The 25,113-nt window shown below is 36.3% G+C and overlaps 1 protein-coding gene across 8 annotated transcripts in view; it reads right to left on the bottom strand.

Moving 5' to 3' along the window:
- The window catches only part of DMD (dystrophin), a 2,428,671-nt gene that overhangs the window by 1,579,045 nt on the left and 824,513 nt on the right, over positions 1-25,113 (bottom strand). The gene's annotated exons all lie outside the window — the stretch shown is intronic.

The following is a 25,113-nucleotide window of genomic DNA, read 5'->3' as shown; positions in this document are numbered from 1 at the left end:
TAAAGAAAAGAAATATAAATATGAGATCTAAGAGACTGATCTATTAACTATCTTTCTTCTCATATATCTTATTTGAACACTATTCAGTGATCTCATAATTAAAATTAAAATTAAATAATTGCATAGGTACCAAGTCTTTTCTTTGTTTCATTCTATCTCAACCTTTGGAATGCTCCACTAAAACTCTCCAAATACAGAGAAAAGACCCACCTTTGCACACTTACTCTAAAAATCCTCCATGCATGGCAAAAAAGTGCAATATCTACCACATCTACTCTGATCAGATTTATACCTATCAGTTTAGTAAATTCTTAAAAGAACATTATTAAGCAAGAACTATTACTTTCCAAATCCTACCCTATTACAAAGGAAAAAAAAAAGACTATGTCTTAGAAATATCCAAGAATATATGCTAACTCACACATTTAGTAAGTGGTAGAACCAGGATTAGAGGCTGTGCCAGTATGAAACTGCTGTGTATCCCAGAAAAGCCATGTTCTTTAATCCTGATTCAGTAATGTTGGGTGGCATTCCTTTTGATTGATTTGTTTCCATGGAGATGTGGCCCATGCAATTGGGGGTGGGACCTTTTGATTAGGTGGTTTCCATGGAGAAGTGTCTATACCCATTCAAGGTGGGTCACTTACTAGAGTCTTTTAAGAGGGAAACATTTTGGAAAAAGCTTCAAAGCCAACACAGAGAGAGATGTTTGGCGATGCAGGAAGAAAATGCCATCAAGGGCTCAGTTTGAAAGGAGAAGCTGGGAGAAAAAGTTGTCAGATATGTGTCTTCCCAGCTGACAGAGAAACCCTGAGTGTCATCAGCCCTTTCCTAAATCAAATTCTCTCTGTCTGGATGCCTTAGTTTAGACATTTTATGGTCTTAGAACTATAAACTTGAAACTTAATAAATCCCCTTTATTAAAGCCAACCCATTCCTGGTATATTGCATTTCCAGCAGCATTAACAAACTAATACAGAAGCCAAAGTCAGAAAGACTGATAGGCAGTTGTGTGTGTGCGTGTGTGTGTGTGTGTGTGTGTGTGTGTGTGTGTGTGTGTGTAAGGCATTGTAGTACCAAGAAATCAAAGAACAACTGTTTAAGATTACATGAGTGCATATTCTACACAGGAGAGTTATGTCTTCCCTATCCAAAAAGAAGAAACACAAATATACAATCCTTGCTCTCTCTCTCTCTCCTTTCCTCTTCCTAATAACTTACATTATCTTTCCCTGATCCAAGACCAAAACCAATCTGTGATTCTGACTTTCTATCATTTTGTGAAGATGGGAGCATTAGATATTTTGACCAATGGCAACATAAAATCATCCACCTTGTTACTCCTGTGAAGAATTCTAATAAATAAATGCATAGCCAGGGTCTCTTGAATGCCACCCCCAACTACACCCTCCCTACTCCGTATGTCAGTTAAAAAAAATTAATTCAGTTTCAGATATGTGAATCATTTCATTATAAAATTTTAAAGAGAAAGTAAATGTATGAAAAAGAAAATAAGGAAATATGAAATCTTTCCTAATAATGAAATCACCACAGAAAAACCTAGCATGCTGAGAAAAGAGTTAAGTCTCAAGGTCACTGGAAAAAGCAAGTGCTATGAAAAATCAAAAAGGTATAAATCTTACAAGATTATAGGACAGTGACAAATTACCTAAGTGATAATATCATTAAATACACTAGCAGAGGCTGGTCAATGTTTATTTCAATGTCATAGTTTAGCCCTTCACATTTTGGCAGTTGTATTTTGTTCATGATGGTGTGGTGTGGGATTTTTTTAGACTGACTCATTTTTGCCATTTACTAATTCCACAACATATAATTATGATTTAATGAATACCACAGTGAATGAAAATTTAGTTTTAACTCTGTATTTTCCTCTTTGATACACAAATGAATAAAACTAGCCAGTAATTTCTTAAAGTCTAGGAGAAAACTTTCTTCAGAAAGAAATGTAATGTAGAACAGGTAAGAGAATACATTTACTTTAATGCTAGGCAGTGAAAGTAAGCAGAAAATCAACAAAGATTTCTAAAGATAGGAGTGATAAAAAACTCAAAGAGTTGCCTCTCATGAAAATGGAAGCCCTATTTTTGTTTTATTTTGTTGAAGTGGCAGATTTAGAAGGATAATAAGAAAAAAGGTTATAATAGAGTAAGAGGAAGAAACTTCATACTTTCGGGGAAAAGACCTTTATTACATAGCATCTTGAACTAGAATTCGACTCAAGAAATGTCTTTAAAATCCGTATGGAGGTTCATTTCCCTCCACCTTTTTGTACTCCTATAGTTTAGGATATTAAAGTAGAGTATGGTGTGGAAGCTATAGCATTATTTGTGTTTATGATTTCACACATATAATCATAAAATTTAATTTTCTGACCTTTACAGCCTTTTTCTAATACTTCAATTTTAGTAATGTAAGGCAGGTACTCTTTCAGCAATAACACAATACTTAGTAGACGAACTGATTGTATGGACAGCTCTTGGCATTAATTATTAACTATCCCATTATTGTCATAACTTATAAACTAAGATGTGTGCTCTACAGTTAGAATATTAAAAAGGAAAACATGATACACATGGAGTTTTGACTCTTGGCTAACCTAAGATAAGGGTATCATGGGTTTAAACTGTGCCATTTAAAGTCCTAAAGTCCCCTGAAGATGCCCCCATGGTCAATTTCTTTACTGATGCTTTTTGCAACTGACATAACCAGTTTGATGAGCCAGACTTGATTACCTGACCAAGGGGACTTAAAGGTCCTCCACTAAGAGTGTCTTTTTGAGCTTTTATGAAGGCAAGAGTCTTCACGCAGATTTAGGTGATTCTACTGGGAGACATGGTGCTTCCATGTATGTCAAGAAGAGCCCATAGGAAGCTTGAGCTTGGATGTCTCTTGGATATCCTATGCTTACACTCTCTTTCTCTTGCTTCACCATATCCACTGCCTTTAAATAAAAGCCTGATGGAAGTATACTCTGTGCAGTCTGGTAAGTCCCTTCAAATATCTGAACTGGGGAAGCCTTTATAGTACATTACCTCCTACAAATAATAAATGCTAGCAGCTAGGACTCATTTATTTTAATATAAGTATTTTCTTTGATTTTATATTTTGAGAAAATTAGGGTAGGTCCATATGTATGAATGAAATATGTCTCTGTTTTATGTGAACAATGGTATTATAAACCACGAACTAACCAACCTGAAAAAAAATTCATTTAGCTTTAACCTTATCTATCATTCTCTTATTAGAAAACAATATTTTGCATTTCTAAACACTAAATATACTTTTCCTCTTTCATAAAAAATATGCTCCTGAATTTTGATTGGCCTTTGACTTGCATCAGAAGAATCAAAATTGCTCAGTCTCATAATAAAATGACATATATCAATATTACACTGTCTTAGCCAACCTAACTATTGTAAGTCTTAAAATTGGGTAGACTGCAATACTAGTGGTCAATAAGAGGGACGGGTAAGGGATATGGGATATATCAGCTTTTTAAATTTTTTCTCTTTATTTATTTTTCTGGTGTAATGCAAATGTTCTAAAAATGATCCTGGTGATGAATACACAACTATGTGATGATATTGTGAACCACTGCTTATATAGTTTGGATGGCTTGCACAGTGGGTGAAGACATCTCAATAAAAATATATAAAAAATAGATATTGCATTTATTAGTTTGTCAGAAGTTCTATCTTTTTCTCAAACAAAAGTAAAATTGCCCCCACAAATGATCGTTCAGTCAGTGAGTAGAAAAAGTTTCACTAAAGCAAAGGCTCTTTGTCCATAAATGACTTAATCTACCTTTGTGCACTATTACAATTTCCACCCATGCAAAATTTAGAAAGCTCTATAAAATCCCTGTTTTAATTAACTCAGAAGAGCAAGTCCTTCACTTAAACTTAGGTATTACATCTCAACATGTAATGAAGAACATTTGTTAAGTTTATCACATATTTCACATTACTTTAAAAATTGGTGAAAACTTCACATAAGCCATTAATGTGACATTTTTAAACTTGCAAAATAGCATCTTGTGCCTCAATATTGCTCTTTCTTCCTACACACACACACACTCACTCATTATATAAGCTGTTATGAGCAGAAAACCAGCAGGCAATTCAAAATCTTTATCGTTAAGGGAGGAAATTTTTTGTGAGTCCATATCGACATATTTATTCATGGTTTCTTCACTTCCTATTTGCATTTTACATTACTTTTCAGCAATTCCCTCTCCATACCTTTTCCACCTTAATTAATATGTGATAGTTTTCCTGTCTATTTGCCCTTATTGCCTTTAGAAGTCAAAAAAGTTTCTTACGCTATCAAAGATCCCCAGTTATCTGTTTTATCTATCTCTAGAACACAGGCTACCTCTGTTAAGTAAAATGAAATGGTCACCTCCATTGAGCATTGCCAAGAAGGGCTTTTCTGGAAGACAAAAACAATTGACCTGCAGGGGCTTCTGGAGGATATGGAATGCACCGTACAGAACTGCAGATAAGCAACCCAAGGTGATAAACTAGTTTCATTGAGGTAGAGATGGCTTATGAGAAGAGACAAAGGCCTACCATATTAATCAATGTACATCTGCCCCCTGCCCACTTTGTAAGATTCCCCTATGTGAAATGGAAACTTAATACCAGCCAATCAAAACATTTCCTCACTTGCTTTCATGTTTGACCTATATGAGCATCCCCCCTCAATTCCCTCAGCAGACATCCCTTCTACTTTCTTTATCGAACACTGCCCAGTCAGCTCAATAAAGCTGTGAGATCCTGAATTGCATGAAAAGTTTTTATCACCTCCATGGCTGTAGTAGTGTCATAGAGTGAAATTACATCCTGCTCCACCTGAAATATTTTCATGCATCCTTTTATCTAAGCCTCCTAAAAAGCCCTGTTCAAGATGAACCGAGTTTATGAAAATTGTCTTGAGTACCTGTCCATGAATCATGGCAGGGATGGCTGCATAAACGCAGATCCCTGGACTCCAACCAATGGGTTTGTGACAGGGCACATGTGTATTGTATTTTCTATTCTCCACAACTTGAGTTAACTTTAGAAAATAAATCATACGTTTGAAATGCAACATTTCCGATCTTGTATTTTTTATCTTTAAATATGCAGATCTGTTAAAGTACGATTGGCGAGATTAATAACTGATAGTGAGAAAAAGGAGTAAGATGTAAAACTGCATCACTGGAGGGTTCCAGATACTAGAACTTGTTTCCGAAACCCTAAGCAATTAATCCGGGGTCTGGGAGCACCACTAATGCATATGATGCCCCTAAGTAAATGATTTTCACTCAAATCTGTCCTCAAATACAGGCTATAATAGCATAATTGGGCACATCAAAGAAATACAACATTCATCAATATTTCGAGTACCTGCTATGTGTTCTGACTTTGAGTCCCTCCCCCCCTCGGAGTTTATACTCATTTGGGTATACATATACATTATACGTATAGTGTAATGTTGGTAGTGATGGATGCTGAGAAAAAAAAAGCTTATAAAATGTATAGGAAGCTATAGGAGTGTGTATTAGGTGGGGTAGTCAGCAAAGGACTCCCTGAGGTCTTAGCCAGTTTAGGAATCAAGCCATGTGATTTTCTGTGAAAGAGACCTCCTGGAAGAGGGAAAAATGTGTGCAAAGTCCCTGAATGGGGAAGCACATTGGACATAGTAGAGGCAAAGCCAGGGCACCAGTGCGTCTGTAGCTGAGTGATGGGGCAGAGGGTAAGAAAGACAGTAGGATATTTAGGGACCAAACCACGTAGGGATTTTGGATTTTCATCTGACTGAAATGTGAAATCACTGCAGAGAATGGATTAAGTTTGGGACACAATTTATATTTTGAAAGTAAGCGGATGTAATGAATTTGGAGGGCTGTTTATGGGACTAGGACTAGGGAAGTGGCTACATAAGGGAAAGAGCTGTTGGATGCCTATATAGCCTCTCGGAAATTAGGTTGTCTATTTGGTAATGTGTCTTATTTCCTAGGCTATGTTAGATTGAGGGGCAAAGAAGATTGACTCTTAATTTGCCTTTAAAAATATCTCGGTCTCCACATTCATCTGGAGACTCTAGTGGGGGACATGATAGCCTGGAGAAAGGAATTTTGCTATTCGAAACATCTTCTCCACTTAATCAGCTTGTAAGTTCTTTACCAGGTGGACAATAACATAGCCATATATGTGCCCTATGCTTGATTCATTGTCTCTCTTTTCATAATAGTTACCACTGCCTGACAAGATTCATAGGTTAGGATCTTGCAAGGGAACCAAAGGGCCATCTTGGCAGCTGTATGGTGTTTGTGCATAGTAGGTGAACAGTTTCATGAACCACGTGTCCAATGACTTTCACAACCAATATCATTTTCTGGCTATGCTTTATCATTTCTTGCACCACAAAGCTCCTAATACATCACAGACTACCATTGCATATTTGAATTTTTCTGTTAGAAAATAAAGTACTATTCAAATGTCATGCATGCTTACATGAAGCCCAGCAAATTAACTTATTACGTTTTTTGTTTTATAAATACATTTTTATACTTGCAGAATTCACATCAATAAACCAATTACTTGAGGGAATGTCTATGTTTTTATTTCCTATTTCATTTTCTCCTCAGAAGTTTGTACAAATCCTTTCATAGCTACTCTAGCAGTCATTAAGGTTGCTTATGGGTATGTTTAGCTCTCCAAATCTGAGACATATAATAAAATTACTCTGCCTGCTTCTCTGTAATTGGTGAGGCCATGTAATTGGTTTGGGCCAATTAGTTGTGAGGTGAGGTAACATGTCACTTCCAGGCCAAGTGTTTAATTGTCAGTACAAGACCTTCTGGAGCTCTCTTTCCCTCTGCACCAGGACTGGGAATATTCTAAATGGTGGTTGTTTCATCAGGCTGGATCCCTGAATGGCCACAATGAATAGAGTCCCCTTGCTGACCCACAGTATACATGGGGGGTGAGCAGGTTATTTTAAGGTCCCAAGATTCGGTAATCTGATCCAGAAATACTGAACAGAGATAGTACTTAATAAATAGTGTTAACTGGCTAGTAATACCTTCCAACAGAAGTCCTGATTCTTCCTATGGTGATGTATTAGTTAAATCCAAATCAGACTGGGTTATCCTTGCAAAGAGCTGTACTATAATTTCTAGCATAATTACTCCATAATTGTTTATTGAATTAATAAGTGAAGGTAACTACCCATCTAACAGGAGTCTATTTAGACTTATTTCTCAATTGTCCAAGGGCCATTGAGTAATAATGGCTTATTTCCTTAAAATATCAGGAAGGTAAAAATCCAATTAGTTGTCGTTTGAGTTCTAATGAAGAATATAGCACCATAGACGCAAAAATGAAAAGTCTCACATATTAAATTCAAAAATTAAACTGAAGTCATTCATCTCATTAAATTTAAAGGAGTTTGAGTAATAGTGACACAATGGCACATAAAACTTTGCCATCCAAGGAAAAGAGAGAAACAAGAACAATTTTAACAAAGCAGACATTTGCTTTTTCTGAAGACTAGTAGACTGAGAATGTAGTCTTTTCTTCTCAAGTCACCCACTGTGTGGTTTTACCTGGACATTATGCCAAGAGGGCATGGCTAGATATTCCAGAGGTTGGGGGCTGGGGGTGGGTGGGTAGGGGCAATGGATTTGATAGATGATAATCTTACAAAAGATGTTTTCCTTGTATTCTTTCTAGATCCTTAATTTTTGAAATGATCTATTAAAACTAATGGGATCGGACAGGCCACGGTGGCTTAGCAGGTAAGAATGCTTGCCTGCCAAGCCCAAGGACCCGGGTTCAATTCCCGGTGCCTGCCCATGTAAAAAAAAAAAAAACTAATGGGATCCAAGAATAACTGTAAGAAGGGATATGCAAGAATTAAATGAGTAAATGAGAATTAAATGGGTTAGATAGGTAGATGATAGTGAGAGAGAGGGAACTTAGTAGAGCATATTTATCCTATATAAGTGCTAGGTATTATTAGTAGTGCATGTGTGTTATGTGCATGTATAAGCATACACATACATTTATTTATACATATATGTATGTATATAAGTATGCAATGTATAATTATATTTCATATGCCATTTGCAATATTTTTAATATAGCAAAAAATAAGAATTATCTTTACAACATTGTACTAAATAAACATCTATACCACTAATTGTAAAGGTTTCTTGAGATTGCATTAAATATATTTACCGTAAGTTTAGTGATGGACAATCAGAGCTTATCTAAGTTTTCACTCTTGAGGCATATTTTAACTATTTTCTTATTTACCTCATCACACTCATCAGATTACTTTCCTTAGATAAATATCTAGAGGCTGGGCTATGATTTTACATATTTAAATTTTGTGTTATATCAAAATATTACACTCCAGAAAGACAGCATCAATTTATTCTCTATAATCCCTCTGGTAACTAATGTGAGATCTTGTTTCCTTATGTTCTGGAAAATTATAGGTACTACCTCCCTTTTCATTGATCTATTTGGTAAGTAAAAATATCAGTTTTAAATTATGTATCTTTTGTTATCAATTAGATGGAATCCCTTTTTATATAGGTACTGATATATATTGATTTTTTTCTTTTGTCAGTTTCTGACTTATCGCCTTCGTGAATTTTCCTATTCAAGTATTCTGCTTTATCTTATTGATTTATCAGAGTTATTTACATGTGAGGGTTACAAATCCTTTGTATGTTACAAATAATTTTTCTACTACATTATCTGGCTTTTAACATTCTATTTGATCTTTTATGTATGCATTCTAACCAACACCTGACACAACAAAAATTTCCCTACTAACCATCTTCACCCCACTCAACAAATAATTACCATAACTGTAGACTATGTAGCAATAGAAATGTTAAGATTTTTCAGAACTTCATGGATACATTCTTTCACATTCATTCTTCGCTTCTAGGATCAAGCTGGCAATGAGCCATCAGTAAATTAACATTAATACTACAGTGCTTCTGGCATACTTGCTCTTGAACTATTTGAGATACCAATATTTAAATAGCCTTTAATTGTCCGACTCACATGAAATTTAAATGATGAAATAGAAGTAGCAGAATCCACAGGTACATCTTATTTCTAATTCCATTAATGATCCAAAATTCCTCTTGAAATGACTTTCTGAGGTATTATTAAGTAAATTTTAATGTTTCAGAAAGAGAACTACATATCTCAGGAAGCAGATAATTGTCACTGGATTTAGCAATCTGGTCCACAATATAGAAATTTCTAATTAAAGTCCTCTTTTTTTTTATAATGTTAATCTTTCAGCCAAAAATTTCCTTGGGACATGCTATAATGAAGATGAAATGTACTCAGATTTTAAATTAACCAGAGATCCCAGAGAAACCTAATAAACACTTTTATAAATGTTCATTGTACGTAAATTTTATTGTGAAATAATCCCATTGTTACAAATAGCTCTCATCCTGGGCATCATTATGTCATGAATAAGAGACCTAATAGAAATAAATGTTTAAAACATTAATCTTTCAAATCTGGATTTGATCTAGGTAAAAGAGGAACAAGGCTTCATTTAACTAAATCAGAAGGCAGATGATCTGGACCTAAGGAGTTGCATAACAATACTGTCAATTCATAATTAATCCTTTCAAAGATAGCTTCTTTCCCCAAGGGTTTAATTTATAACATTTTCATACTTTAAAAAGTTGATGAATCAGAAGATAGAAATAGGGTAGAGATTGGGTAATTGGAGCTGAAGGGATATAGATTGTGCAATAAAAATTTGGAAATGGATAGCACAATACTACCTAACTGTAATACAATAATGTAAGTACACTGAATGAAGCTGAATGTGAGAATGATAGAGGGAGGAGGCTGGGGGCACATATGAAACCAGAAGGAAATACAGATGATAAACACTGAAATAGTATAATCTAGGAATTGCCTAGAGTGTACAATGATAGTGACTAAATGTACAAATTAAAAAAATGTTTTTGGGTGGGCCACGGTGGCTCAGCAAGCAAGAATGCTTGCCTGCCAGGCCAGAGGACCTGGGTTCGAGTCCTGGTGCCTGCCCATGTAAAAAAAAAAAAAAAAAGAAGTAAAACATGTTTATGTAAAAAAAAAAAAAAAAGAAGTAAAACATGTTTTTGCATGAGAAAGAACAAAGGAATGTCAATATTGCAGGGTGTTGAAAATAGATGGTCATTCATATTTTAAAACTTCAACTTCCGTGTGAGACTAAAACAAAAAGTGTTTATTTGGTACAAAATTTATATTTTGACTAGTGCATTTCCTAATATAACTTATATGGGCAGGCTAATTAAACACCTATACGTATATGGAACCTTGAATAGGGCATGAGATTTTGTAGGTATCTCTAATGTGATGCCCTGATAAATACCAGAGTGATTTGAACAGTGAATAAAGAAGTATTTTGCAAAGTCCCCTTGGGGGAATGGCCAGAAAGGGGGAAAACTGAACTCCCCCATTTTGAGAATTCCTGATATTCTCACAAGCAGTGGGAACAACCAAATCACTAGGCCAAGCCCTCAATTTTGGGGTTTGTTTACACAAAACTTATTCCTGAAAAGAATAGGCTAAGTCTACTTAGAATTAGGCCTAAGAGTCACCCCCAGAGAATTCTCTTGTTGCTCAGATGTGGCCTCTCTCTCTCAGCCAACAGGGCAAACAAACTCACTGCCCTCCCCCTCTCTACTCCCAGGGGGTGAACCCTCCTGGCAATGTGGGATAGAAATCCTAGAATGAGCTGGGACACAGCATAAAGGGATTGAAAAAACTTTCTCGACCAAAAGGGGGAAGAGCGAAATGAGACAAAATAAAGTGCCAATGGCTGAGAGATTCCAAACAGAGTTGAGAGGTTATCCTGGAGGTATCTTATTCATTAAGTAGATATCACATTTTTAGTTAAGGCATAAGGGAGAAGCTGGAGGAAACTGCCTGAAACTGTAGAGCTGTGTTCCAGTAGCCAAGTTTCTTGAAGATGATTGTATAATGATATGGCTTTCGCAATGTGACTATGTGATTATGAAAACCTTGTGTCTGATGCCCCTTTTATCTACCTTATCAACAGAAGAGTAAAACATATGGCATAAAAATAAATAATAGGGGGAACATATGTTAAAATAAATTTAGTAGATTGAAATACTAGTGATCAATGAAAGAGCGTGATAAGGGGTATAGAAAAAAAATAGGGGGAACAAAGGTTAAAATAGATCAGGTAGATGGAAATACTAGTGGTCAATGAGAGGGAGGGGTAAAGGGTATGGTATGTATGAGTTTTTTTTTTTTTCTTTTTCTTTCTTTTTCTGGAGCGATGCAAATGTTCTAAGAAATGATCATGGTAATGAATATACAACTATGTGATGATATTGTGAGCCATTGATTGTGCACCAAGTATGGAATGTTCATATGTTAAGAATGCTTGTATTAATTTTTTTTCTTTTCATTTCATTTCTAGTCTTAGTATGAAGGAACTACTTTATTTGAGCACTAATTGCATGTTAGTTTCACAACAGCCCTAAATAATTGCTACTAAATAAGATAATCCCTTCAAAAATAAGTTATATTTCCTTTTACATTTGCAAGCTTAAGAGGGTAAAGTTTTAGAGAAAATAAAACATTTTCCGGTAGCACTGAGACCCAACTACACTGAATTGATCACATATCACACTGCAGGAAGACCTGTGAGGCTCTACAAGTTTGGTAAACAGTTTATTTTGATTTACTGAGCATTTTTCAGTGACATTATCCCTATACAGAGATCACAAATTAATACGCAAGGGTATGTGCTGACAGAATTCCACAGCAGGGGTCATAATTAAACTTGGGTAACTCCTAATTATGAACTTTTAAAAATATATATCTTTATAACAATCAATGTTATCCTATACCTTAGTTTTTATGGTAGCACATTTTGTGTTTTCTTTTAAAAATAGTGTTAAAAACTTGCAATAAGGAATAATAAAAATGTTAAAATACTCTGAAAACAAAATAGATTGTAAAGAACAATTCAATCGATGAAAAGCAGAAAGTTAAATGACTTAATGAATGGGAGAAACTAGAGTTTATTCGACAGAAAATGGGGAAATTTGCTTCAAATAATTACAGTCCTAGGAGAGAAATCATATTTAGCAAGATTCAGGAGACAAGGAGTCTAAATCCAATATTTCTACTCTGTGACCTCAGTTAAATGGCTTAGCATCTCTGGGATTTGCTTTTTTCACTTGTAAAATGAAGAGGTTGGAAGATGCCCCATCTACTTAATATTCTTATATTTAAATAACATGTAAAGTCTCCCCAAGTGACTTCAAGATTTCACTCGGGTCAGTAAGCAATTGCTCAGCTGGTGCACAACTTAAGTCTGTGATTCTTATGGGAAAAGATACTTGGTTAATCAGCAGTCTGGGTATAGGAAGATACGTGCAAGTTTACTTAAAGCAAGGACAGTCACCAATAGAGTACTTTTTACTGAATACCTGCTAGGCTCCATGCCAGCTCCTTTTTTCAATTCCTTCTAAGAATCTCATAACACGCATTGACACTTCTCCATCAAGATTTGGGGTTTATGTTCCTTCCCCTTGAACGTGAGTGGCCCTGTGACCATGGTGGATGTGACACTATGTGATTTCCAAGACTAGGACATAAAAACCAATACAGCTTCTGTTTAGCACTCTTGGGATTGCTCGCTCTTGGAATTCAGCCAGCATTCTGTGAGGGACCACAGATGACACGTAGAGGTCACCTCTCAGTGTTCCAGCCAACTGGCCCAGCTGAAGGACCAGCATTAACCACCAGACCTCCAAGTGAAGAAGCCTTCAAGATGATTCCAGCCTCAATTACTGTCTTACGACAATTGCCTTAGGGTCCCCGAGCCCAAGTGGCATCCAGATTTATGAGCGACAATGATAAAATGACCTTTTTAAAATTAAGATCCTAAGTTTTGAGGTGGTCTGCCATTTAGCAATAGTAACTGTAGAACAAACTAAGTGTGACTATATACCCATTAAGAAGATAAGTTAACATGTGAATCGCACAGCAAGTGAGAAATGAATGAAAATGTTAACACACACACATGCTTATGACACCATGCTGCCTCCAAAATTTATTTTACTTATAAAAGATATTGAAGTAAATGTTTGGTATAAATATTCTTTAAGAGGCAGGGGGGGATAAAAAAGCTTAACAAGCCATACTGCGTTAAATCTATGTGAGGAGATCCAAGTAATGTATTAATGATTACAAATAAGCCACTTGACATTTTAAAGATTATAACGCAAACAGATTAGCTCAGTTCCATTCGATAATTTATTCAACCTCTAAAACCCACAAAGCCCCATAAAATGAAATTACTATGTGCTAAATGGTAACTTCCAAATATTCTCGTTCTGCAGAACTTATCTCCATTTTTGTATCCTCCATGGCTGTACCCCTAGAGCTGTCTCTGGTACCAAGAGACAGAAGGGAAAAATCAGTTTGCAGCAAGGTTGGTTAAATTATATCATATCTCTTTCAGAAATTACAAGTATCTTTGCCAAATTTAAAAATGGAATTGTATTCTATATCCTTAAAGGTAGGCTATTTTTAATCTATGTTTATACCAACAATGCATAAATGTAATGCCTAATGGTGATCTGTACCCTTTAACATTAATTGAATATCTGCTGTGTAACATGTGAAGACTGTTTCCCCATACACTGCCTATTAATTCTGTTAGCCTCCATGTAAAGTAGAAATTATTATCACCATCTTAGAGATGAAAAACTGAGTCAAAGATGGAAAATGGTCTATTCAAGCTCCCACAGAGCTACTCAAGTTATAGAGCTGGGTTTGAACTGAGTCAATTGCCTCACATCCTTCTGTTTCAACTCAAGGGAAGCCTCAACTGATTTTCTTATCTAAAGAATGTAATTTAACCATGACATGCCCATCAATTTAAAAAGTTAAGTCCTTGTATGCTTCCCTCACAGTATTTATAATAATTTATAGTTATTTTCTTTCTTTCTTTCTTTCTTTTTTATGTTTTTTAGTCTTTTTCCCCCCCAAAGTAAACTTCGTGGAGGCAGGTAACATTTTTGTCTGGTTCGTGGGAACACCTTCGGCACCTGGCAGAGTTCCTGGTATACAGTTTGTGCTTAATACGTACCAGTTAAGGAAAGGAATAAATTCTACAGCTGTAGTTTTAGGATATCTGGCTCAAAAAACTGACTCTAAATATAAAAATAATATGTGCCCAATGTAGAAAAATTCTAAGATGATTCAGATGATGTTACTTAGCCAGGTGGGTTTATTTTTGTTCTTTTCCATCTTATGAAGTGAAAAAAAAGAAAAAAATGAAGGGTAAGAGTAGATTTGTTCAAAGTAATATTATTTATATTCTCTCTAAGGTTCCCTCCAGTTTTAAAATTCTGCTCGGAAATCTTTAGAGCACCAATCCATAGAGCTGAGCTCGAACCAGGAAATTCTGTTTCTAGGTCACTTGTTCAGTCACATCAGAGAGTATAAAAGCTTCCTCGAAGCAGATCAATGATGCTTTTAATCTGAGAAGCGCTCCCCACTGGCTGGCTTTGCATCCTTTGGTTGCCAATTCTTCTGTGCAATTTGCATTGAGTCTGAAGGACAACTTCTGTTAGGAGGGGCAGATGGCAGAGACAGAGTGAAGACTCTTGCCTTCCCTTATCCCTTTCTTATACCTATACAGGAACTCTGGACATAAAACCACCTAGAGGTGTTTTCTGTTGCTTTGTAAGGCAGCATTACTGTGTTAAATTCTGCAGGGTGCCGCAATTTTTTCTTAGCAACTTTAGAACTGAAAAACCTTTATTCTTCCTGAGAATCTGTTACCTAGCGCATTATTAACTCAGGAAGTTCCCAAACTCTACACAGGTTTGTTTATAAATCCGTTTCAAACTCAGGCTATACAGTCCCATAGAAGTACTGATAAGAAGATAATAAGGTCCTCAGAGCAGATGACAAAAACTCATTTAACCCCTGTTGTATTTAAAGTAGTGATCATGACATGTCATTTTTTGAGAACCTACAATGTGCCTATTGCATGGTAGAATCATCATATAATTCATCCCACTTAACTCTCCCACTAGCTGTATGATTTAGATATAACTCCCATATTACAGAAGGGGAAACTGAGGTACAAGACAGGCAAGAAACTCCTCAAGGCCACTTAGTCAGAAAAAGCTGGAACGTAAACCTCAGTCTTTCTGCTGTCTGAGTTTGTTCTCTTTCCTCTTTGCTCAACTCGCATTCTTCCTTCTCAAGAACTGATATTTCTCTAGTTAAATGTGGTTTCAATTTGGGGTTTCAAAAGTGCATATTCCTGGGCAGTGCAATGGTGGCTCAGTGGCAGAGTTCTCACCTGCTATGCTGGCAACCCGGGTTCAATTCCTGGAGCCTCTCTATGCCAAAAAAAAAAAAAGCATAGTCCCCAGCTTCTGGAGTTTCAAGGATACATCTCTGTTTATCTCAACTATCTACCAGGAAATAACGAGACTTCAGTCCTTGGACATAAATTCCATCAAAGCCTGGGTTACTTTAACACAAAACTGCTGACTGCCTGCACAACATCTATTTTCTTCTTTCCTTGCTACCTCCCAACAGAACCTGATTTGGTTCAGCAATCGCACTCTTCCATTTGGCCATGTGAGTCATTGGCTGCTTTTGGACTGGTTTAGGTCAATTGTGGTGGTTGGTCTTGCTTATCTTAGAAGTCTTTGGTTTAGGCATAAGCCTGCATCATAATCTTATTCAATAAGCTGTAAGGGAAAATATGCTATGGGAGTGTCTAAGAAATGTTCCTTTTTCACAAACAAGCCTACATTTAGTTTATGATAAAGTATATTAATAAATGGTTTCAATGAGTAGGTAGGTAGCTTTTGTGGAAAGTATTAAAATTGCTCTCAATTTTTTTATCTCAGTTTTTGTGGGATCAAAGCTTAAAAAAAAATTGGTCCTGTAACTATTTTATTTGGAAACTATAGCTTTTTTCTTTCTTTGCTTTGTATATATGCTATATTATGCAATAAAAAGTTGAAAAATAAAAGAGAACTAGAAAAATCCATGGGAGAATCTTTTGTTCAAACACCCTTTGAATACCAGAGCCCTTTTGAAATATAGCCTTACCCTTACCAACAAAAATGCCGTTAAATACAAGATAAAAGAATTCCTAGCAATATAATATAAAATATTCTTAATGAGACAAATGCCAGAAAAAGTCAAAAGACACCTAATGAAGTGCGAAAACTATTTGTACTCTCTAACACAGAAAAATGGGCAGTTTATTTAACACATAAATCATTCCAACAGACTGTTAAGACAAAATTCTATCCCAATTAATTAAAAACTAGGAAACATAAAAGTACACAGAAAAAGAAATACCATTGTTTGTTAAGCAGATGCAAAAATGCTGAGTCTCTCTAGTAATAAGAAAAACTGCGAATACTTAAAACTACATGCTGACAAACACATGCTAGAAGGGGTTGGAAGATGTGGGTAGGAAGTTTCATTTTCACTGTTTCTGTCCATTTTATCTTTAAGGCATAGTGATGCATTACCTATAACAACAACAAAAACACAATTTAACATACAGAAATTTTGATGAGACTATTTCCAAAAGCCAATCACTCCACTCATGAACTGTACTATTTAGTGTAAGGCAAGACATTATTATAGAGAACCCCTGCATGGTTGTGAGAGTATGTGCATGATGGCATGTTTGTGTGAAAGTGAGAAAGAGTAAGAAACAAAGAGAATGGGCCAGAAGCAAACTGAATAGCATAATTTAAAGAAAAGCCCACAAGGGAGGATCCTTGAGTAAGGGTTAGTACCATGTAAAAGGAGAGTGAGAGAAGACATTGAGGAAATTTCCCAGATCTGGCTCAAGGAAGGCCTTGAAATCCAGGCTAACAGACAGGCGGGAAAAAGTACCAAAAGAATCCAAAGGGCAATGGACAGGAATGAAGAACCAATTAGATATGAGGGAACTGAGGGAGAAGGAGGTATAGGTGGTTAGGTGGTTTCAAGTAGAGTGAGAATAAAGGTCAAAAGAGACCCCTGGACACATAGACCAGAGTAAGTTCAGTGTTCAAAACGTTGAACTCGAAATTATGGTAAGACATCCATGTATGGAAATTACTAGTCAGTAGGCAGAAAGTATTACAGAACTGAACTATTTCAGGGATAGAGCTGAAGTTCTGAGAATTGTGAATTGTGTCTGAACGGACACCAACATTGTGGGGAACGAGTGGCACATTTTTCCCATGGGTGCTTCCTTTTCATGTCTTCTGGTTGGTGAATATGTGAAGGCCATTTCTAGCTGTTGAATGCTATCTGCTGTACCTCAGCCTCACCCCAGACTTTATGTATATCTGTCGCCTAAGATTTTTAAAGATAACTCTGTTTTGCTTAACTTCAACTTTAATTATTTTGAAGGCACCAATAAGTAGAGCTTTCTGATGTTTTTGTTTTCCTATTGTCATTACAAAAGTCAATTTTACTGCCAGATGTAATTACTAGTTTTGCAATGTTTTACAGATCTTTCATAATACGGGGGGGGGGTGCTTCTATGCAATGTTTTTACGTACTTAATGTTCAGTGTTTCTATTTTAACGGTCAACTGCTTCTTATTCCACCAGTGCATAAATACTGATTTTCCTGTCCTACTGAAGGCTGGCAAGGCATACTCCCAGCAGGGGGACAGCTACTGTTCATCAGACAAAGTGGGTGAGGCAAGAGAAAGATTTCGATTTTCCTTCCAAACACTTTTTCAGTATTTACAGATATTAAAAGACTAAAGGGAAGGATGCAATGGTGATGAGGAAGAAACAGACCCTCCTCAGGCTGATGTGGGTTTCCAACAGTGAAACAGCAAAACTGTACAAGAAGTCAAGACAGTTGGTTTGAGTCTTAGTTCTGCCACTCACTAGCTGCTTAGACAGATACTTCCTTCCCGTTCAATAACCCCTACCTTGAAATACAAGTCTAATAAAATCCATCTCACAGGTTTATCATACTGGTTAAATGAGATATGCATCTGAGAGGTTTTTATTAGCTGCAAATGTTATATATTTTATTCCTGGCAAGATAACAAGGGTTATGATTCCCTTTACTCCTTACGGAATTAAAGGAGCATAAGAAAAGTATGGGTAACTTTCCAGAGTCTGATTCCTTTACTTTTTGAGATACTACGCAGCAGAACACATTGTTGGGGGCTCAAAATGTTCATTAGATGAATGTGGGCTCTATGCTCTAAACTATCCAAGGGACACAAAGATGAACAAGGCTTTGGAGGCAGAAATATAGGTGTGTTGTTGCTTCTTTTTTCTTTCTTTCTTTCTTTTTTACTGCTGTACCGTATTTAGCTTAAGATTGGCTTTACTGGGTCTCTGTAAGAAGGTCTGGGCTAAAGGGGGGACAAAGGTTAAAATAAATTGGGTAGATGGAAATACTAGTGGTTAAATGAGAGTAGGGGTAAGGGGTATGGCAGGTATGAGTTCATTTTTTTTGTTTGTTTGTTTTTCTTCTTTATTTCTTTTTCTGGAGTAATATAGATGCTCAAGAAAACGATCATGGTGATGAATATATAACTATGTGATGATATTGTGGGCCACTCATTATACATCATGTATGGAATGTCTTGATGTCAAGAATGTTTGTATGTTAAGTTTTAGCAATAAAAATATTTTAAAAGAATAATAACTGACGGTGAAAGAAGCCAGGCATGAAAGAGTACTGGATGATGTCACCTATTAAAAAATTCTAAAAAATTCATACCAATCTATAGTGTCTGAAAGCACTTCAGTTGTTGCCTGGGGATGGACAGGGGAGAGAGGGAATAAAAGGGGCATAAGGAATTACTGACAGATCCTTTCAACATGAAAAAGTTAGAATGGCCATAGTCCAAACACCCCTAAAAAGAGGTATAAAAAGATCAAAGGTGATGGTGGAGTTATACAGAGAAGATAGGATTTAACAAATGAATATGAATGCTGAATCATTAAATTGATACCTTTTTTAGTCTCTAGTATCTTAGAGCAGCTAGAAGTAAAAACCTAAAACTGTAGAATTGAAACCCATGTCAAACTCTGAAATCTGTTCTACAATTAATTGTGGTGCTGTGTGTTGAAATTTATTGCTTTTTTTCTGTTATGTTATATTTCACACAAAAAAGAAGGAATAAAAGTCGACTGTGATGATAAAAAAGTATTTAAGCCCTCTAGACTCCTATATTCTGAAGCAGCTAGAAGAAAAAATCCGAGAGGATCATATGGTAGCCCATGACAAATTCTGGGATTTGTCCTGTAACTACTTGTTGAAGAGTGCTTTGAAAACTATTGTTTTTTTGCTTTGCTTTGTATATATGCTATATTATACAATGAAAACAAAAAAAAGGAGGGGAGCATGGGAAGACTTTTGGGGGGTGGTAGATATGTTCATTACTTTGATTGTGGTCATGGTGTCACAGGTACATACGTATATCAAAGCTTATCAAATTATATGTTCTTTAAATGTGTACAGTTTATTGTATTCCAATTATGCCTCAATAAGGCTGTTAGAAGACAAAAAATAAATAAAAAGAAAAAGAAGGTCTGGGCTCATGTGCCGTCAATAGAGGAGGAATGGAATGACCAAATGTTTGGGACACCTGGCAAAAGTCAGGACCTGTCAGACTTATTGTTAGCTTGGAAGTAATTGATAACTCCTCAGATTGACTTCCCATAGTATTTAACTGCCTCCCCAAAGATGTCTGCATCCTAAGTGCTGGAATTTTTATGTTGCATTGCACAGTAAAGGGGAATTAAAGTTATAAATGGAATTAGGGCTGCTAACCAGCTGACCTTATAATAAGCAACACTTAATGCAGTGCTAAGCACTATCATCTCCCCATAAGACTTTCTTATTCTGGCTTCCAGAATACCACAATCTCATTCTTTTCTTTTCTCCTCTATGGCCACCCTCTTCAGCCCTTTGGTTTATTCCTTCTCATCTCTCAGTCTTGGGATCTCTTATCTTATCCATACTCTTCTCCAAGGTGACCTCATCCAGGCCAATGGATTTAAATACTATTTTTGTGCTTATGACTCTCAAATTATTTTTTATCAACTCTGATCTTAGAACAGGGGATCCACATACATTCATGTCTCAGACACATTTCAAGATTAACATGTTGAAAACGGAGTTCCTAATGTTCATTCCCAAACCTGCCCCTTCTACAGTTAGTTTTGATTGATGGCCACTCCATTTTGCCAGTTGCTCAGGTCAAACACCTTGCAGTAATCCTTGGATTCTCTAATTATTTTTTAACTCACAACCATTGGGTCATGCAGGGAATGACCTTGATGCAATGTGGTCTTCAAGTATACTAACAGGCAGGCTATGCCAGAGATCATGAAACAGAAAGGCTCACAGACTAAAGTAACATGCTCAAGACACAGTACTTATTAAATCAGTTCAAAGCATATGGCAAGAAGCAAGGGGAAAGAGGTGGAATGGGTGAACACATTGAAGATAAGGTGCAAGCAGTTCAAAGGATCACACTATCTGAATATTGGGTTGCACAATGTTCATAAGCTTTTTGCTACATATACCTTCCCTGCTGATGGTGTAGCGAAGAACTAGAGGTGAAAGTTGAGCAAAGGGGTCCCACAGAAGGTGCCTGAGACCAAAACACACACTTGGTCTACTGGAGAGATGCAGGGGCAAGTATGCCTGGCCTATAGCTGTATCTGATCAATTAACCTACGTTTGTCTGCATTTCTTTGTAGGCACAGCACATGGGGGACTATAATGAAACCCCACTGGATGTCACCAATGGATGGCTGATTTAGGAATGATGTAGCTATCATCCCGTATGTAAAATGATCCTACCTTATGATTTAGTCTTTCATGCTTATTCTATCTATGCACTCTTTTTTGTTCCATCATATATTCCATCTATCTATTGGTAACTAAGTTACTTTCTGTATTTGATAGTGTAGTATATATCATGAGTTTTGCCTGTGCCTAACAAGTTCTCTGTTTACTCATTATCCAAATTTAATACAAGTCTTATTTCTATCCCATAAACTTCCAGTTTGCCTACTACTTATGCTTAGTGCTTCTTAGAACTTGTATCCATCCTCTTTCTTTTTGTCTTCTATGACAATTAAAATTTTAAAAAATACAGCAAGCATACATTCCCCATTGAATTAGGAGATCCCGTAAAGGTCATCCTTTAAAACATATCTAGAATTCATAGATACTATGCCTCATGCTTACCACAATAACTCTGATCCAAAGCCCCTACCATCTTGCCTGGATTATTACAGTAGTATTCTAAAACTGGTCTCCTTGCTTCTGACTGGTCTCCTTGCTCTTTAGCTTATGGTCAACATACTAGCTGTATTGAGATAATGAGATAATGAGAAAATCATGTCACACCCCTAAGCTTTCAACCTCCCTGGGCATAAAAGACAAAGTCTTCAGCATTATTTCCAAGGTCCTATATCTTCTAGTCTTCCAATATATCTTAGATAACATTTACTATCTCTCTATCCCTCATTCATACATCTTCTTGAATATTCCAAGTATCCTCACAACTAAGGCCCTTCTCTTTATCTGTGCTTCCTCTTCATCAACTTCTCTCTCTCCATATACCTATGCTTCAAAATTTACCTTCTTAGAGGGTCTTTCGGACTACTCAGTCTAAAATTTTAACTTTCCTCCTCCTATGTACTGCATATTCCACTTTTCTGTTTTTTTTCTTTTTAGCACCTACATAGTATTTTACTTATGAATAACTTATTTTTAATTTCCTGAATACATATTACTGACCTCTTGTTTTACAGATATTGTTTATCTTGTTCATTTTATGATTCTTCCATGTGAATATACTTTCCATGAAGGCAGCAATTTTTGCATGTTTATAGTACTGTATCTCTTGGTCCTATTATAATTCCTGGTATATAGGTGCTTAATAAATACATATTAAGTGAATAAATTAATGAATATTACTCCATGTGGGAGTAACCCTAGACATAAAATCACAGTAGAGAAAATTCAGGATTGCTTATGAAGATCATGAGCTTGGAGTTGGTCAAACATGAACATGAGTCCAGGCTCTCTCACTTATAGGTCAAACTATGAAATGTGAATTAGACTGTCTAATATAAAAAGGAGAGAAAAGTCACTCAAGGCTGAGTGAACTCTAAAAATTGAGATGGGGAATTTCTTGACACTTATGGAGGAGTGGAAGCAATGTTCTTTGGTTGGAGTAAAGAAAACATGAACTGGATTAGGGTGAACAAAGCTTGAAAATATACTTTGTTAATAGATCATGAGCTTTTTGATGAAACTAAGGTGTGTAGACTTGCTATTTAGAAAAAGTGATGAAAGTTCTTTGAATGGTGTGATTACAGCTGTGAACAGGGAAATTTAATCTGGTTTAAAGGGAGTTAGGCTGAGGGGAGTGATAGCAATTTCAAAGTTATTTCTGTAGTCTAAAAGACAGGAACAGAAATCATGAACAAGAGTGGCATCTGTGAAAACTGATGAGAGAAAACCAAACAGAGAAATAGAGAATTTCTCAAAGAAAGAAATCCTTTGTGGAGAAAGAATTGACTGGATATGTCTCATTATTCAAGATCAGACCATTCTAGAGAAGAAAGAGTACGTCACATGTGAGCCTCAATGACTTTTGGGAGATATTACCATTTATATAATGGACAAAGAGGAAAACAGACAGTTTTATGAGTAATGAAACAAAATGTCTACAGTTTGAAGCCAGGAGATCAAAGGACCAAGGGAGATTCCCTCCCACTTTCCATGAGACTCCTATGCCAAGGGGGCTAAAAGAGGGGAAGGAGCCAGGTAATGAAAGAGATACCGAACAGTCAGGGAAGGAGAAGGACCTGCTGAGCATAGAGGCTTTGAGAAAAGATTTTCAATGATGGTAGAAAGCCATGGGAGCTAGAAAAAAAAAATGTCATTTGGTTGGGTGACTAAGAATAATTATGTGTTGAATAATTAAATTATTAATGCACACACTACTCTCTAGTAGTTGGTCAATAAAGAACCACATATTATGATTTTAGCTAAACAAAGAGGAGTGGCAGGTTTGAGGACAGGGGACTTAAACATGGATATGGATAGGGGGAGTCTTCAGGAGAGAGAGAAATTAAAGATGAGCAATGCGGGATTTTTGATATGTGATTAGGAGTAGAATGAAAGGATGCTTAAAGTCACAAAAGTAGAAAAAGAAAAGTAGAAATTAACCCATCCATGGATGGGTGGCTCAAGTGATACAATGAGGGGGAAGTCTGGGGCTCACACCAGATGGTATTTGTCCTTGGTAAATCATAAGGAAAACTCATTATAGGCAGAGATCCTAAGGTAGCTCAGATTGCTTCCCCTCAACAGGTTAACAACCTGGAATGAGTATAAATCATATTTTCCAAGTTTGGGACAGCTAAAGTTAATTGATGTTTCTTAGACTGGGGCCTGCGAAGGTAACTGACGAATTTTCTATTTTCCATAGGGGAAAGTCACCAGCATGGTTCTCTCCCCTTCAGGAAAATTTCATCTTTCCTTGCAGACCACCATGTAACCACTTGAAGGAAACCATCTTGTAGAACCCAACGCTGTTCTGTTTTGATCTCTTTTGTTGTGGGTCAGATAACACCTGTAGTAACCAGGATAGGCTCAGGCCCTCAGAAACACTTTAGCAAAAACTTTCTCAATTTGAATAGCTAAGATGAAAACTTATCAAACTTAAGTGCATGTAGTATCATCTTCTGATGTGCTCCCTTTAGAAAAAGGCATAATACAGCGTGTCCTATCACTTGTGATATGTGCGGCTTCTTTTTTAATGTATGAACATTAGGTTTATATCAATGGCTTACATTAAGTAAAACCAGTAAGTGAATTTTTAAAACAGCTTATGAATTATTATGAGTTTTGTAATATGTAGACAAAGGTAGAGTGTACAAATGGAGTCTAGCAAAACTTTAGTCCATCTCCAATTACTTCATTAAGGAGTCATATCAGAACAATGCCTTAATGGGATAAGATGTGCTGCCAGACTAGGCTTTGGAGAAAACCTGAAAAAGGGAGCTCAATAAATTGATAATGCGGCACAAAATAAATCCTTATCTGCTTTTCCTGCCATATACTCCTTCATTTTAAGATGCACACACCGATTCTTTAAGTCTTGGTGGTTTCAATGAGAGGGTGGGGATGAAAAGGCTGAGAGAGTCAAGAGAAAAAGAGGGGAGGGGAGAGAAGGGTGGCTATAATTAAACTCTTTGTGCCTCAGTGTCCACATATATAAAATGGGGAGAAAACCAGAACCTCACAACTCTAAGGCTTGCTATGAGGATTAGATTAGTTAATATAATGTACTTAGAATACCTAGCATGAACAGTGATGTGTGGCAGAATTATTATTGTTTACTGATAATGAGCAAACTGCAGTATGGAGAGGTTGTATTTCTTATCCAAGATTTTACAACCAGCCTTTCTGGAAACTTGGATAGGAATCTTAATTCAAGATAAGGCTGAGTCATGCAAACTTACTCACCAGTATCTGTTAAGCTTTGCAAGAAAACTGTCCAAGGATAAAGGGCATAACAATGCCCTAAAATAGACATTTCCCTTGGGGAATCTTTCAGAGTTTTCAGTCTCCAGCCTCAATCAGCTGTGCCAAAACAAATCACTAACTAAATACACACCACCATCTTAAAAAAAAAAAATCAATGAGTCTCCAAAATTGTATATACTTTTTGCCAATAAGATCAGTTCTATAGCTTCTAAATTTCCATTCAGAGCATAGTTTTGCTAAAAGTCATGTCTCTCAAGAATTCTTCAAATTGTTCCACAGAGCCAAATACATAAAGCTTAAAAATAAGAAATTCTAGCAATTCTAGCACATTTCATTTCCACGCTGTAACATCTACAAGGCTATAATTTCTTATATTGGCCTTCCTGCAATATTGCAAGGGTGGAAATCTCCACTGAGGAGATTTCCTCATACAGAAAGTACTCAATGGTGCAGAATCTGATCTGGTTTTAGA

The sequence above is a fragment of the Tamandua tetradactyla genome, chromosome X (genome assembly GCF_023851605.1).
Source record: "Tamandua tetradactyla isolate mTamTet1 chromosome X, mTamTet1.pri, whole genome shotgun sequence".
Classification (NCBI taxonomy): domain Eukaryota; kingdom Metazoa; phylum Chordata; class Mammalia; order Pilosa; family Myrmecophagidae; genus Tamandua; species Tamandua tetradactyla.
Note: the sequence above shows the minus strand (reverse complement) of the source record. Positions and strands in the feature narration are given on the sequence as shown.